Below are 16233 nucleotides of genomic sequence, written 5' to 3' on the forward strand. Positions count from 1 at the left end.
TCGCTGCTGGCTGGCTGAAACCCAGCATGTTAGGTTCTTCTTCTCTTATTGCATCTTGGCAATGTTGCCACTGGTTTTCTCGGTCAGAGAGAGATTTTGCGATCTCTTGTGATTGTACGTTATATCTTCTATCAACATCTCCCTGTTTTGGCTAAGGTCGGTAAACCCGAAGTTTTACCTTGGCTACAACGAGGTCATTTTGTCCTTATTGAACAAGCACCTCAATATGAAGTTTACCCAATTCTTGTTCCACTTCATCACTATCCAGCAGATCATTTGATTCAATCTCAAAAAACGTTTTCTTTGTCGGATGCGTTATCCAATTAATATCTAAAGACATTATCAAAATGAATATCATTTTCGGCGTCATCAACACTGAATGGATCAACTTCTTTATTCCCATGTGCCGGTTCAAAAATGTAACTTTTTTAAAGTCCATAAAAGGTTCTTTTGTTAGGAACTTTTTAAACCAGATATTTGTATAGATCGAAAGCAAACAAAAGTTTAGGAAGCTACACGTAACCTCAAATTGCTATCTTAACTAACAATACATTAAATTAATATTTAAAAACCTGGCCACACCGAATGTTAAGGAAAAACTTCAATAGCCAGCGAATTATTTAAATAGGGTTATGGAGTTTTACATAATACGATTCGGAAATATTTTATTGTATGACTGCAGATTGTTGAAATTTGTACTGACCGAATGAAATAACAGTCGATAAAATGAATTTCATACTTTTTTTTCAGTGTATAGGAATTTATATCCTGGTATTTGTTATTGTTCTGATTTTGACTAGAAAATTAAGTGCCCAAGGGTGTTACCTACAATAATACGTAACTCTATACATATCGTATATTTGGTTATGTGTGTGTTTTGGACATATACGTATTTCCGAGTGTGTGCGAGAGTTTGGCTGACTCATTTGTCAATTACAGTGAACTAATGAAGTTATGATAACAATAACAAGTTACCGTATATCCGGGATATGCATATCTACCCTTACCTAAAACCCTATACTCATAGATATTTATATGTAGACGAAATTTGTAAACCGGATGTTATTTTACATATAGATGTAATTGATTGCTTGGGGCAGTGAAAATGCCATTGTTGCAGCTCTGACACTTGCAAAAGTCATGATTGCATACAATTTTTGAAACGAAGGGCTCTAAAGGGGCATTTATTATACCTCTAAACTTGAGTAAGTCTATATATGATAGACACATCAATTTTCATAGAAGACACAAACACAAGGAGGTAAGCAAACTTCTTCTTCTTCTTCAAATTGATTGAGAGGATAGAACTTTCCATATTGCATAAAATTTTATATGAATATCTAAGAAAGTTATGGACTGGGATAAAGGGGTTGAATAAATTTACAAATATGCATATTCATATGTATACACTACAGATACTTCCGCAGGGAAGTTAGATTTGTACATTTTTGAATAATAATTAATTTTAAGCTTCTCAGTCATTTTCATTTGGGATGAAGTATGAAGAATTATTTTTACTTAATTTTATGAGTTTGATTTTTATTTAACTAACTTTTATATTTTAAGAACAAAGCTTATTTCCAGTAAACAAAATATAGTCTGGGAAGGATCTATAAAGAGGATGAAATGAAGAGAAGATTCAATCGTGAATAGTGCCGCACCTGTACCAAAATTTGAATGTAGTGCAAAGAGCCAAAACACGACGAAAAAATAACATATCCTGTGGCTTCAGACATTCAAATCTTAGCCCCCAGGTTCGAGGCGAATAGTGATCATTAGAAAATGTTTAGAAAGCTTAGAGGACATCGCTCATTGATTTCAAATTCTAAATATCAAAATGGGAAGTTAAGTTCAGTATTCCACATTCCTGTTTTGCACTATAAAAAGAAGCACCAAACTGATATGCAAACAAATGCTGATATTGCAAACAAATTTTTGAGAGCGTCAATAAAAGTGCCTATTTCGATAAAGCATTGGCAATAAAAATATCGAAAGAACAATGGAAGACCTGACACACACACAATGCGAGTCCATCAAAGAGATCTACCGAAATATGTATATGAATTATAATATTCCAGGTAGAATACGGTCATTTGCTTCATCAAAAGAGCCTTTTGGCGGTTAATTGAAACGTTGAAGAAGAAAGACCTTAATTACTCCAGTCCGAGACGGAACTGGGAATCAATCAACATGCGTCTATAACCAGCTCGGTCTCTAGCTAGCTGTCTCCAGTTCCACATGCCAAGTTAGTTGAGGTCCACTTCCACCTGAGTCACGATCTGTCTCTACTGCGCCGTCGGGTTTGGAATTGAAGAACTTAAGAGCTGGCGCGTTGATAGTCAGCTAAGTCGTTGGACTTTTATTCTTTTAACCAGGTCAGTGTCGATGTACAGCTCTTACAATTCTTAGTTGGATCTTGTACTCCACTCTTCATCTATACAGTGCAGACGGGACGAAAAATCACCCGGCAAATTGTTCTCTCTTTGAAAGGGTCCAATTAAAATTTACTACCGAAATTCGGAGTCAGTAGCCTCAATGTTAAGAGCGCTACGTTCAACTAATGGTCGTCATAATCGTCCTAGTAGATCAACTATTGAGCATCTAGTGAACAAATTTGAATCTCAAGCACAGTACAAAATGTTCCCGTACCAGTGAAACAAAGAAGTGCCCGTAGTGTCGAGAATATTGCAGCCGCTAAGTCTTTAGTTGCAGAAAGCCCAATTGTATCTCCCACACGTCGCGCAGTTGGCAATCGTAGGGCATCTCTTAGACATCATTGTTGCAAATTTTGCGAAAAGATATTGGCCTTAATCCTTACAAGATTAAATGGATGAAAGAGCTGAAGCCACTTGACTACCAGAAGCGTCGTTGTTCGTGAATTGGGCTAAGCAACAACTTAAAAAGATTCGGATTCTTAACCAAAAATCATGTTAAGCAATGAGACTCATTTCTGGCTTAATGGGGAATTAGTCAGGTAGCAATCCACACGTACTCCATGAATCATCAAGCATTCCGAAAAAATACGGTTTGGTGTAGGTTATAGGCCGGCGGCGGTGTCATTTTGCCGTATTTCTTCCGTGATGATCAAGACCTGCACGTCCCTGTGAATGGGAATCGCTACTTTTCTATGATAACCAACTATTTTTGGCCCCAATTAGATGATAAGGATCTGGATTTAATCTGGTTCCAACAGGACTACGGCGCAACAAGCCACACAGCGAATGTCACAATAGATTTATTGGAAACCAAATTTGGAGAACGTTTTATCTCACGAAATTGTCCTGTCGCTGTGCCGCCTAGATCGTGCAATTTGGCACCGTTAGACTGTTTCCTGTGGAGCTACGTCAAATCTATGCTCTACGCCAACAAGCCAGCGACGATAAATGAACTTCGTATCGTGAAATTTCAGCAGGATCGGCCGATTTATGCTTGAAAATAGTTGAAAATTTGGTTAAGCAAGCGTGCTCATGGTTGCCACTCTAAAGTAATCGAGTTACATACAAAATGGCATCAACCGTACTTTCACAGGATTAACGAATTCCATTGATATCCAAAACCGTTTTCGTTTTATTGAAAAAAAAAAAAAAATTGTAGCGATCCTATTAAAAACCCTATACTTGATAATTACTAAACCTACCTTTTTCGCTTCCGTCGCAATGCTAAAAAACGTTCCACTGATATCATGCTTTGATCTTCTTATTATGTCAATATCATCTGCGTATCCGAGTAGTTGGATAGACCTTTGGAAGACTGTGCCTCCAGTGTTGACGATTGAGTTTTGTACAAATATTTCCAGAACGATGTTGAAGTCGCATGACAGTGCATCGCCTTGTCTAAAACCTCTTTTGACATCAAATGCATCGGTGGGATCTTCTGCGACCTTGATAGAGCAGCGTGCATTATCTATCGTCATTCTACACAAACGGATAAGTTTGACAGGGATGCCAAAACTAGACATCGCTCGGTAGAGCTCTTCCCTATAGGTGCTGTCATACGCGCCTTTAAAATCGATAAAGAGATGGTAGGCATCGATTTAAAGCTCCTGGGTTTTTTCCAAGATTTGCCGTAGTGTGAATATTTGGTCGATAGTGGACTTTCCTGTTTTGAAGCCACACTGATATTGACCTATTACGTTGTTAAAATCGGCTTCAGATCTTCACTTAACACGGCGGGTCTTCTTTAATGTGTATTGGGCAAAGAATGCTGAGATACCACTCATCGGGCTTTCTTCCGAACATATTTTGCAGATGAGTTGGTGCATACTTCCTACCAAGTCATCGCGTGCTACTTTTAATAATTCAGCAGCAATGTCATCAGCTCCAGCAGCTGTGTTGGACTTCAGTTTACACATAGCTATCTTCACTTCAAGTTCGGTAGGCGGATTTATTGACCTGGGTAGGTTGAATGGTTTACTTCCCTTACAGTGGGAATTTTGAGAAGTGGTCTTTCCATATTCTAAACATAGACTGGGATTCTACTACGATTTTTCCCTAGTTGGTAAAATTTACATATAACATTACTGTTGTGACATCCCTCTATCTCCTCGATCGCGCACTTCTCACTTTTCCTTTTTTACTTCTAATGAGCCGGTGTTCCTCTTCTGCTCGTAGAGCTCGAGAGTAACTCTGGTCCTTCTGTGCGCTTGCTGGCACTTAAAGCCAGGGGTTTTGCTATGGGAGTCCTGTGAAACCTATGTAGCAGTTCGAAGGCGGCATCTCTGAAAACTGTAAGACAATGTTGCCACTTTTTTCAATGTTTAAGATCTGCTTATCTCATATTAAATGAGCTTTTTTTAATCAGTTTTTTTTTTTAATGTATTACATAAATATTACAAATACATTATTTAAATTAAGTTTTCTAAATTATAGTACTGCGCTGATGATTTTATTTTCACCTAAATTAATGTGCAGAATGAATAACACCCTTTATATTTTCCATATTAAAGACAATAACTCGAAGGAAAACCAAAACAAAACTGAACAAAACATCCTGCCTTCCTTTAAGGCTTTATTCATTAAAATTAATCATAAATTTCTTATTTTCTGTATCAACATACTTTGAAAACTGACCAATTTGTTATTTTTTGACAAGAGAACAAATAAAACCACTCAGACTCTGTGGATGCTGTGCAGCAAATTAAACGCGCACAACCACAGTCTAGACCTGTGATGATGAAAAAGTTGACCTTGTTCGAAATAAGCCAAATTTATTGCATATAAAAATAACAACAAAAACAAAAAAAAGGAATTCAAAAAGGCCTAACAAAGCAAACAAAATAGAAAACAAAAACAAAGGGGGATGATAATAAATAAGAATATTAGAAACAAAAGAAAACAATAAAAACATTAATCAACAAAAATGTAAGTAATAGCCGTAAGGAGCCGATAAATCATTCTATAAGTGGTATCGTTTCGGTATTCATTATACCAACGTTTAAGTTGATAGTACGTGCAGAAGGGTAAAAATAGAAAGTTCGAATACACCTTTAGGTTACCTTTTACCCTCTTGTTTACTTATTTACTGGGCTGAAGGATTAAAATGTACAGAAATATCAAGCATCAGGGTAGGATATTTTTGTAAGTTACTCCTCGTTTAAATGCGTTTTTTCTGCTTTTGCAATTTTTAAAGATAATTTTGACATCACTTAAGGGTTTTGTAGCACCCTTTAGCAATAAAAAACAAGGGTTGAGTGACAAATGAGGTTTCCGAAAACATTGGCTGTTGAACATTCCAATGACATGGAAGATTAAACGTGGTTAAGCATTCCACATTCGCATAGTGCGGCTAAAGAACGAGTCTCTGTACTTCACACTGCGCCCAATGATAAAATCTATTGGATAATGCTCGAACACAGTCCGTTAAAATAACGGTAAAAACATTACCACGATGTTATTTTCACAAACAACTTTGAAAGCTTTTCTTTGAACATGGTCCAACAGGCTTCGGTAAGATACTGAAGCACCAGTTCTGAGATGGCAATAAAATATACAATTCGTGTCACATGGATGGGGACAACCTTTGTTCGTTTTTTATTTGCCGATATTTCTTAAGCCCTTAAGTTTTTGGAAAAACCCAAATGAGATATGTATTCAATTTATATTGCAAGCAAACATTTTTGGATTAAGTTAATAAATAAAAGCCTTATGACAGTTTTTCCGAAGAAGGTCATAAAAAGTTACTGTGTCACATGAATAGGGACAAGATCTAAATTAACCCTAAAGTGGCTCTGATGCGACCCATACTAATAACTTCACATCCCGTCGATTTGCCTTGTTTAAATTTTGTACTCAAGTTTTGTTAAAAAAAAGTTGTCAGTTGAACTATTCTTAAACCTTTTAAAATCACCAACAATATTTAATGTAAATGCCAACGAGATTTTTAGTCAAAAACCAATTTTAACTAATTTAAGTAGCATTTCTAAAAAGTTTTTAGTTCTTATATAAACAAATACAAATTAAATAAATGAAATTAATTTGAAGCCAATCAGCCCTATTTTGAGAATCGTTTTCGACTAAAAGTTATTTGAATACGAGAAGATTTTATTTTCAGTTTCGATCGATTCGAAAGTTTGCTGATTCAATCGAAAGTTCATTTAAAAAAAATGAAAACTAAGTAGACTTTGACTTTAGACGATTCGATTCAAATCTTATTTTTGTTTCGTTCAGATTTTGTCTGGTGATTGGCTTAAGAAACAAGTAAGTTTTGTCAATTTTTATACGATAATTAAACGAAATTGGATATATTGACGAGTTTTTTTCATAAATAAAATAAATGAAGTAAAAGTAAAAAATCTTCGTGTTCAAGGTCTGGGCTGATTTCAAAAATAAAACCAAGAAGAAGTTGGTCGAAACCGAAACAAAATGGAAGGAGTCCGGTATCAACGATAATAATTAAATTCTATTATCAGAATTTAAAAAAGCTATCGTTCCTCGAGTTACCTCGCTAAGCCAGTCTGTGAGTGGAATCAAGGCAAAGGTATTTGAACTAAATCAAACTCATATTGTGGAGTCTGATGTGGCAGAAACGGCATCAACATCAAACAATAACATATCAATGAACTCTATTAATAAAGGCTCAACTGCTTCAAAAGCAGAACGAAGTCCTTAAAAAGCTTTTTGCTGATTTGTGCTCTAAGCTGGGCGACATGAAATTCGAATTCCATAGTATAAATAGAAATCTGCAGAAGACAGACAAAAACAAATATACGAAGAAAATCGTTGACACGATCTTGCCCTGGCAAACATAAGAGTTGAAAAAAAACTTATAGAGATGGAACTTGGTAAGGTCAAATAAAAACTCTTCAATGCATAATAAAAATCCTGCAATTCTTTCACGAAGTTTTCGAGCTTCATTGATGTAACTATTTTTATTTTCTGTGTCTACGTCACCGACTGCATTTTCAGAGCGATCTTCAACAACTCAATTTTCGGCATTGTAAGCACCTTTTAAATGAATGATTTCGTTAATGCATTTCAAAATAATTAACTCATGCTGGCTTTCAGAAAAACATTATTTTGTTTTATGCTTTTGGAATATGTAGGATTAATTTTCCGAAAATTTTAACAAAAATTAAATAGCCTGCAAAAGAAGTCAGGTTGGTCATACTAAATCAAATCATTTAGAACAGCTGATCTCCAAACTAAGGTTCATTTTCTGCAATTAATATTTAAAATCAACGTTATGTTCGAATCTCAAAATAAGCATGAATATCTTCTATTGTCCACGAGATATCAAGAACTTCAATTTTCACCAAATTTTGGTACTTTTTTTTGTATGAACGACGAAAAAAACTTCGCGAACGTACGTACGCACGCACGCACAGACATTTTTCTTAAATTATTTTATTTCGTCTCTAGTGACCGTGAAACGTCAAGAAATGTCAAAATTTTCAATTCGAAACATCGGACCGATTATTCCTGTTAGAAGTTAACCCGCCAATGGTGACCTACTTCATTGTTGTTTTTTGTTGAATTTGAATCTGTGTATTATAATAAAACAGCCTAAGTTGATTTAATATCATTGTTTTATTATAAAGGAGAATATATTTAAAAAAAAAACCGCGAAACATTAGTAACACATTTCGAAAAATCTTCAGTCGAATAACCCGGTCCGTGAGACCGTCGAGGTCACCATTGATCAAAGACGAATTTGCGTCACCAATGGCAGCTTAATAACAACAAATCGTATAATTTAGGTAAATACTAGTTTTATGGAATCGGTTTAAAAAAATTACTAGTCATGTGTGCTGCCTCCTGATTTCTGAATTACTTCAATTAACATGGAGTCATAGGGTACTATCAGAAAATTTAGCGAAATTTGGGCTCAGATCTAGTTTATAGCTTCAATAACCTTCTCGGTCAGGAGAATAAGGGCCTTTTTTTTCCGTGCGTTATGTAGTGGTGCATTATGTTGTTGGAAAGTCCATCACTTTCCGCCAAATAATTCAGAAAACTGCGGAAAAGCTCGTTCCAGAATCGATTTGTAAGTGATTGCCGCCTTTTTAGAGACTTAAAAATCCAGTTCCACTATCCTGTAATGGGTGAATGCTCTCCATACCATTTAACTGATTCTTTTGCTGTTTTCAAGATAGATTTCTTACTTTTTTAAATAAACAGGTTTGTCCAAATTAAACTTTTTTTCATCGAAAACAGCGGTATGCCAAGGTCAATTTCATTTACGTTAAATTGTTGCAAAATTAAGGCGTTGCCTCTTGCGTGTAGCATTCTATGGTGTTTTTTTTCTTAATTTTTTAGTGTCGTATATGGTCTGCCTTATGTATCATTTACACCGGTATCTGCTTTGATTTTACTAATAGAAAGCTTTGACTTTGATGCAGCTCTCACTATCGCCCGCTTTTCCTAAAATGGTGTATCTTTCTTGACACATCCTTTGTCTTTTTTTTAAATACCTCTCTGGGTCCTTGAGGTAGTTGCTTACAACATTTGAACTAGTTCTAATTTTGCTATCTATAAAACAGACGGGTTTGCCAAGATGCTAGTAAGCTCATATTTGGCCAATTTCCTCCTTGGTTAGACCTATACTTCTTGATTTTATCAAATAAATACTCATACTAAGCTCTTTAACAATCAGATTATCCTTTTCTCTGATTTAAAACACGATAATAGGTAAATTGAACTTAATACATATCTCAATCATTTCGCATTTGTGTTTTCCAAAAACCCTAAGGGTTTAAAAAATATCGGCAAATAAAAAAACAAAAAAAGGTTTTCTCATTTCATGTGACACGAAGTGTAATATTACATTATTACATTGTGTGTTTAAAAACAAGCAAAAGGCTGGGATGTGACCCACTTGCTAACAACTTTAACAAAATGTTCATAACAATATTTTTCGTGCGATAAATAAATTTGAAGTCAATATCTTTCTTTGTTTTCCTAATACTTGATTCGAAAACCATTTCTTATTAGTTTTTTTTGTAGGTTTATCGGGTTTTGTTAAAAAAGTTGTCACTTGAATTTTTTATAGAAAACTAGCTGACCCTGCCACGCGTTGCTGTGGCTAACGATTTTTGTCATATAACATTGTTGAAAACTGTTTAAAGGGAACGGTAGAACAACATGAGACATGACATAGATGCCATTTGTAAAATGGCGACCGTTACTACTTATTACAATGAAATTATTATTTACGAACGAAGACTGGAACTTTTTTTTTTTGTTAAGCAGGTTATTAGTCGAAAACCAATTTTTTCCAATTTTAGTAGCATTTCTAGGAAAGTTTTATTTTTTCCATACAGACAAGATTTATTTTAATCTCACGTTTACAACATTTAGCATAGAATAAAATCATTTTAAAGACAATACTTTCATTTATTCACGTGATATCAAAAACAAATATCAATGTTTTACAAATCTTGCGTACTATTTTGAGTAGATTCAAATTTTTATGAAAAAACTGTATTTTGAATTTTTATAGACATTTTTCAGAATGTCGAAAATAATATTTTCTGCGAGATGAAATTAGTTTTATATCTCTATCTTTAATTTTTAAAGAGAATCGCGAAATCAATTTGTATCAAGTTTAAGTAATATTTTTATTGGTTTTATTCTTTTGTACAAAACTGTCAGTTCGATATTTCCTTAAAAAAATTCCTAAATTTTAAAACTATATTTTCTTATAAGATAAAATTAATTTAAAGACAGTATCCTTAATTTTTAAAAAGATATTTGAGTTGAGTAGAGTATCCGTGGCATGATGGTTAGTAATTGACAAATTCTCCAAGTCTAATTCTTGTCATGAAAATTTGCTTTCTCAAATAAGCCGTTCGGATTTAGCATATAAACTGTATGTCCCTTCCAACCCTGCAATTACTCGCACACAGGAATAGTTAAGAGTTGGAAGTCACTAGGCCCTAGTTCTCTATGGACTGTTGCTCCACCTAATTTATTAACTTGGCATAGGAAGCTATTGTAATCGGTCCCATTTGTCGAATTGAAAATGTGGAAATTTCTCGTCGTTTTAAGGTCCCTAGAGTCGGAATAAAAGATTTTAAGAGAGATGTCTGTGCGTGCGTGTGAGCATACATTCGTACGTCCGTTCGACTGTACATCCGTACGTTCACGACGTTTTTTTCGTCTTCCATAGCTCAAGAACCAGAAGAGATATTGACTTCAAAAAATGTTGGTTACAGATAATAATGCAGAAAGATGCAGAAATGCAAATATCTCACGAACCAATGACGCTAGAGATTCGAATTAAATTGTATATGTTGTATTGTAATGTGATTCATACTAAATAAATATATTTTTGGATACAAATTCAAATTAACGGTTTTGTTCATTAATTCGAAACCCTGGACAATTTGCCACACCGAGTATTTTATAAATAAAAACTGTTTTTATCTTCAAAACAATTTTCTGCAACGAAAAATAACGTAAAAACGTCGGGTAAAATGTTGAGAATAATCAAATTAATAGTTTTTTTTTTATAAAAATAAAAACCTCAAAAAAATAATTGCTCAAAGTTGGTAAAAATTTAATTTCGACTCAAACATTTTTCTAAAGTTTTAGGCTATGGCTTTTATTTTACTGTATGTTATAAAAAATATTATTTAAAACATTCAGTCATATAACAATCTAACAGTCAATTTTTTCATAAAAAATAAAATCTACAGAAATAGTACGCAAAATTGTTAAAAAGTTAAAATTGATGTTCGGTTCTCGATATCCCGTGAATAATAGAAACATTGACTTCAAATTAACTTCATTAATCGAATTTGTATTTGTTTATAAGAAATAAAAAACTTTTAAGAAATGCTACTAAAATTTTTAAACAAATGTTAACTAATAAAAATCTCGTTAACAAAAATAGATTTTGAAATCAAACTTTTTCATCATATCCAAAACATTTTTGATTATTTTTAAATTTCTTAGAATAATTTAACTGATAACTTATTTAACAAAACAAGACAACCCACAAACTTTGAGTCAAGACAAATCCACAGTATTCTGAAGTTACCAGTGTAGGTCGTATCCCAGGCAATCATTGGACCGCATGTATTAAAATTAAATATACATGATTCTTTATGTTAAAGCCTCTGAAACAAATCAAATGAGAGTTTTCCATCCGCTTTCTCCATTTAAAATTAAAAAACATTCGTCAGTTGTAAAAAAAACTTTTATTAAAATAAAATTTTCAGATTTCCTGTATGATTGGACAAAAACCTAAGAAATGAGAAATATTTTCAGTCAAAATAGTTGTCATCCCCGAGGCATAAGTTTAGTTTAGAGTAAGCTGTTCTTGTAGCAGACTCTCTTGCCCAGGTTATTGATTTTAGATAAATTTTTTCATCTATAATAGAAATAAGGTCATACTGTTCATTTCTAAATGCTTCTAAAATATTAATACTTAGTGACAACGGATAGTTATGTTATATTCTGATGCCAAATCAAGCCAGTCTTTAAAAGAAACAAAAAGGAAAGTACCTACCCCGTAGGGCTTTCAAAATAATCCTTTTCTGAATGTTATTATTAGGTCTACGCACGACTTTAACAATAAAGTCTGCGTTAGCTTTGAGGTTGTTTAAGTAAACTGGAGTCAGCCAAGTTTCAATGTTAATAGCGAAGTTTGAAAATACTTTTGAAGAAGTACCGTTGGACTGATTCGATTACTTCTAATTCCTTGTATCTATAAACTTCATAAGCATATGAGAGAGACTTTTGATTGTTGTCTCAAATACTTTAAATTTAGTCGACGCATCTATAGAGTTACTCTCGAAGAAGTTTGCCCACATACAATTGATAGCTGCTTTTGCTACCTTCACTTTGTCTTAAAAATGAGCTCCAAGATTTAATTTATGTGTTTTAGTAAATCCTAGGTATTTGTAATCAGTCACTACTTCTAAGTTTAGACCGTAAAGGTGCGATTAGTCCTATTACTGCGGTTTTGAGATCTAAAAACCATTATCATTGACTTTGAAGTAATTATCTTAAGGTCCCAAGTGTCGCAATATTCTTTTAATTTGTTAATCTGGACCTGCAAAGTCTCTGGATTATCGGTTAGAATGACAAGGTCATCTGCATATAAAAGCACCTTGATAAGTACATATCTAAAAATAACACCACCTGGAATTTGATCTTCAATGTCATTGATGAATAGGAAAAAACAAGGGACTCAAAATGCAACCCTGTGGAACTCCTGTATCAGATTTAAATTGATTTGTCAATCTCATACCAATTTGTACTATCTACTGAACTTGTATTTGATATAAGTTGTTCATATATTCTAATGAATTTTGTAGACAAGCCTATATATTTAAGTTTAAAAAATAGTAACCTTCTGTTTATAGTATCAAAGGCGGCTTAGAAATTTACAAAAAAAAACATAAACTAAGACTTCTAGCAAAACTCCTTAGAGTACAATTTGGTCTATTGTAGAGATTTGCTTGAACCCAGCTTGAAAACAATTTATTTTATTATTCCTTTCAACCCAGAAAACAAGCCTTAGGTACAGTAATTGAGTTAACATTTTTAGGATGTCGTTTATTAAAGATCACAGAAATGTATGAAGACCGGAAGCTATTTGGAATTGTGTCACCTTCAAACAGATTTTTTATTGAAAGTAAAATTGTTTCTGGAAATATTGAGCCGCCATTTTTGTAGAACTCGACCAGTATGACATCTAAACCCGAAGCCTTGTTATCCTTCATTTTTTTCAAAGCCACTATTAGCTCTAAAATTGAAAATCAGCGATCTAACTCATGATTCTAAGTGAATGGTAGTGCAAAACTTATGTTCATTTCACCAGGGTCTGCTGTGACAAGTGTTTTGAAGTAAGTAGCCATTGTTTCCACATTAATAGCAGAGACCGTTGACTTATAAGTTCGGCCAGCTAGAATGCGTAAATTTCACAAAAGTGATCTAGAATCATTACCTTATATCAAATTTAAGCCCATGTTTTTGACTTCCCATAGGAACTTATTGGACTGGATCCCATTTGTCAAATTGTAAATTTTGACATTTCTCGACGTGTCAGGGTCCCTAGAGTCGAAATAAAAGATTGTTAGAAAGATGTCTGTGCGTGGGTGTGTACGTACGCTCGCGACGTTTCTCCGTCGTCCATAGCTCAAAAACCAGTAAAGATATCGACTTCAAAAAAAAGTTGTTATACAGATAATTCAGAAAGATGCAGAAAGAGCTCTCAAGAAAATTGGTTGGGTGTTTTTTTTTACCATAGCAGTTTAAAAAAAGTTGAAAATTTTGGTTAACCCTAAATATCTTAAGAGCCAAAAACGATAGAGACTTGAATCAAATTTTATATAATATATTGTATCGTTATACCAAACAAATATATTTTTGAAAAAATCCAATTACGGGTTTTTTTTTATAAATCAAAAAACTTAAAAAAAATGTGTCACTTCGAAAATTTTACGAATACATAATGATTTTATCTCCAAACAATTTTCTTGAACGAAAAATAATGTTTTTGATATTAATTCAAATTTTGAGAAAAATCGAATTAACAGTTTTTTCTTATAAAAAATAAAAACTTATAAGTGTAAACATTACTCAAAATTGGTAAAGATTGAATTTCGACTCAAATATTTTTTTAAAAACTTGAGATTATGGCTTCAAACTTTTTTATCTCATAAGAAATCTTATTTTCAACATTCGGTAAAATTTTGAGAAAAATAAAAACCTCAACAAAAAAACAATACCAAAGCTTTGTAAAAATTTACTTTCGACTTCAATAGCTTTAGAAAAATCAAAAATGTTGGCTTATTTTATTTCACAGAAAATATTGTTCCAACAGTTTAGTTTTTCATAAAAAAATTAAATCTACAAAAAATAGTACGTTTTTTTATTTCTAGAACTCTCCTTAGAATTCCGTAATTAGAGTGTTGTAAATACGCAACAATATTGTATGGGGAATAATATTAGACTTCAGCAAAAAAGCTTATCCTGCTAGACTCTCGTTTCATATCATAAACCATAGAGGTTAGAATTGTGAATAAGTGAAACCTTTGGGGAAGGGTCGTGTGTTCAAACCCGAAATAAATGTTTTCCTGTAGGAAGAAGAGGATATCAACTTTTGTTCGCTTATTTTCTTTAGGTATTTCCCTAACTTTAACATTTTTAATAAAAATGATAAATTCTTTTCATATTATCTTTTAAGAGAATAAATAAAAAATGAAGTTCATTAAAACATTTTTAATTACTGTCATTCAAGAGCTCTTCAAACAACGAACAAACAAAAAATAAAGGAATAAAAAGTTTTATTCCTGACTTTGACGTTATTTGATTTAACTTTTTCTTCCTGTTTCTTGGATAATCCTCAAGAAGAACCAAAAACAACAAAATAATTCGCCCTAAAGAGTTTGTATAAAATTAAGCTGAAGTCAGCATTGGTCTTTCATTGGATATCACTTATCTGAATGGACAAAAATAATAATACGGACGGTACCGTACCGAGTTTTCAAAACATTACCTTTTATAATTATACCACTCGGCCACTTGTTGAGAACATATCCAGGCAAAACAATGATTTTGACATGGGACTTTTTATAAGTGCACAACAAATTACCCATCAGCCGGTGGCGTGGCCGGTGCCGGTGCCGGTTCCTATACCTAGAGACTTGGCTGATGGTGCATACAATAATTTGCATTTTCACAATATAAAACCAAAATATAGCAGAGCCTGATGGTTCCCGAGAGGTAAACATGCAAAAAGCTAAGTTGCCAACTTTCATTCTAAATATTAATGCAGTCTCGTTCGTCGCGTCGCTTCGCGTTACATCCCCGATTACCACCTACCTTTTTACATTATTCCACAGTCTCTGCGCTTGCTGGTTGTGCCCTTAATGGATTCAGTAATAATCACACTCATAAATGTAGCAATTCTGCCCCTAGGTCGAAGGAGGGTGTGAGGATAATGGGGTTGTGTACTGCGTTGGACATCGAATAGGTTCCTTGCAAAAGACTTCTGCCGCCATCGTGTATAGAGTCGGTTGGCCTTATAATGGAGGTAATAATGGTAATACGTGACCATTAAAGCTACATTCTATAATACACGTTAAGGTGTTTTGCAGCCAGGTGCAGTCTCATAAAAAAAAGCACAAACAAACAAACATAAAACAACTAAGGCACAGGATTATAGGTGTTGTAATAAAGGCAGGCAGATAACTATTATCACAGATGATGCAAAACGGAAACACTGTACTATGCCCAACGTACCGTACTCAAGCCCTCACACCACCCCAACATAATTAGTGATAATTTGTATTAAAACTAGATATTGGTAGAGTTTCGTGATGTTTGAGGAAAAATTAAGTAATAGATGCAAAGATTACAGGTCCAAGGTCCTTAGATGATTAGCTTTCAGTAATGTGTGTGTATTTTTCTTGATTTTATTTCTGGATGTGGGAAAACTTTTATCTTATAGTTAATATCGGTATTAATAAAACAAAAACTTTTTTTTCTTGAGTGAGTGTTTGTTCACTTTTGAGCTTATCTCGGAAACCAACAATTTAGACTTTGTGTTTCAGAGATTGTTTTTAAGAGAGTGGTCAATAGGGTTAATAAATATTTCAAAACATTACTTTAAAAGTACGTAGACTAGGGTAAATAAAATCTTACTTACTAAAGGTGGTGCTGTGAGAACTAGGGCGTCACTCACGAACTACTCCATCTTGCTCGGTCCCTGGCAAGATGTCTTCAGTTGTGCAATCCAAGTTAAGTGAGGTCACTTTCCACTTACATATACGCATCACCTAAT

The sequence above is a fragment of the Eupeodes corollae genome, chromosome 1 (genome assembly GCF_945859685.1).
Source record: "Eupeodes corollae chromosome 1, idEupCoro1.1, whole genome shotgun sequence".
NCBI lineage: Eukaryota > Metazoa > Arthropoda > Insecta > Diptera > Syrphidae > Eupeodes > Eupeodes corollae.